The sequence below is a fragment of the Peromyscus californicus genome, unplaced genomic scaffold (genome assembly GCF_007827085.1).
Source record: "Peromyscus californicus insignis strain IS unplaced genomic scaffold, ASM782708v3 Scaffold_21__1_contigs__length_65335640, whole genome shotgun sequence".
Taxonomy (NCBI): Eukaryota; Metazoa; Chordata; class Mammalia; order Rodentia; family Cricetidae; genus Peromyscus; species Peromyscus californicus.
In genome coordinates, this window is record NW_026294514.1 from 48,875,682 (window position 1) to 48,877,746 (window position 2,065).

Consider the following 2,065-nt stretch of genomic DNA (forward strand, 5'->3'; position numbering starts at 1 on the left):
GAAGATGGCTCTTTTCCTCTGGCATGATACAGGGAGTTTGCATATTCCTTTTAACAACATGCTTGAGTTTAAAGAAGGAGAGAGCCATTCTCCAACTCCAAAGTCAGCTTTAAATTTTAATTGAACTGGGACTATTAGAAGACCAATAGTGTTAAATTTTTAGAGAAGAGCAGAAACAAACATTTAGGAAGACTTATAAAATTTTAAAATATGGAACGCTTCACGAATTTGCGTGTCATCCTTGCACAGGGGCCATGCTAATCTTCTCTGTATCATTCCAATTTTAATATATGTGCTCTAGCTACAGTTATTTCTCAAAATAAGTGATTTTTAGGCATTCACATAAAATTATTAAATCAATCAATTAAGAGACTCTGATTTTACATTTACTTCATTTAGTTATGTAAACTTTCATTCATACTACTAATATTTAGTAATAATTATAGAAGGTGAGGAACATCATACTTTATCCTAGGAAGGTTTGTATTGATTTGTCTCTCTTTCTGTCTATTCCTCCACTTTTCTGTCTATCTAGTGATATGTCTATGGTTTTTCTAATATCAGTCTGCATATATCTGTCTACCTGTTTATCTATCTGTCTGTCTATCTATCTATCTATCTATCTATCTATCTATCTATCTATCTATCTATCATCTATCAATCATATTTCTGTCATTTATCTACACATCTATCTGTCTATCTATCATATTTCTATTGTTTATGTATCTATCATCTATCTATTTATTATCATCTGTTTGTCTATCTATATATCATGTATCCCTTTGCTTTTAAGTGATTGATGTTTACCTATTCGTCCCATTAGACAAGAACCAAACTTTTTAATGCTTTGGTATCATTTCTTTATTTCTAAAAACAAAAAGCAACCTCCCCAAACAGTAATAATTGTAATGTTCCTGTGCACAGTGAAACACCTTATCAAACCTTTGATACCAAGCTAGTGCCTGGGCAAGTCTCTGTCAGATATTTTCTAAGATCTATGCCTCCTTTTCTAGTAACAATGCCAGTCTTCTATGTTGTACTATTCAGAACAGGAGTAGCATAAAACAGGATGTTTAATTTGAGACTCACATACACATCTTACGGCTGAATAGCAGAATAATATGAAAAAAAAATCACAAGATTGTAGCATCGTCTCTTCCCCTTTCATTTCAGAGTCTCCTTGTAACATCTCTCAATAGGTTCAGGTAAGTGAAGAAATTAAGTGAGGTTTGGTTCACTGAGAGACTATCTACGGTAAATACAGCTGTGCATTTCAATTTAAATTAAAATCGATTGTATGCTTATTGGTTCTTCTAAGTATTGAAACTGGAAAATTAAAAATTCACAAGTAGCAATTTTTATTTGCTTCAGAGAAAAGATTCTTGATTTAGACTCCCAGCAGGCTATCAATAGGTAAATATAATAGTGAAGAAAATACAAATGCACTTTATTTTGGAGGTTATTGAAATTGCCTGGATAACATAGAAAGATTAAATTCCAGGATTCTGAAAAAAAATGTAAATCCTAAAGTAATGGCTGCCTGGTCAAAACATAGTGTTGGGATTTACACACTTTCCAGTTTTCCTGAGATCATCCCACAATTTATTTACTGCCCTAGTGAAATTCCTCCCCATATCCAAATTATTCAGAATGGATTGTAACTTAACAATTTAATTTCATATTAGTATGTTACTCTGGTAATAGCATCAAGGTTGTGAGGCTGAGCTATCGATCTTTTTGCCATGGGTGCACATTCTAAACTGTCTATCAATATTAAACAACATTGAATTTAGCTTATTTAGATTTAATTCAGACAGGTTCTTGAATAAAGTATGACACTAGATAGTTATGATTACAGTAGATTATACTTTTACTTCATAACAAAGGGGAATATAAATGAATTAAAAATGTCTTCAACAAAAATATCTATACCCTTTCTCCCTACCTCTCTTTGAAACTAGGTTTTAGAAGATCTGTTTACTGAAAAGGATGTACAAAATGTGAGAGGGAAAAAATCATCCTAAATGTATTGTGCAAATAATTGGTAGCAAAATATTAGAGACAA

The 2,065-nt window shown here is 31.9% G+C and overlaps 1 pseudogene; it reads right to left on the reverse strand.

The window, feature by feature from the left end:
- Positions 1-204: 204 nt before the first annotated feature.
- Positions 205-305, reverse strand: LOC128118062 (uncharacterized; annotated as a pseudogene).
- Between the last annotated feature and the right edge of the window lie 1,760 nt (positions 306-2,065).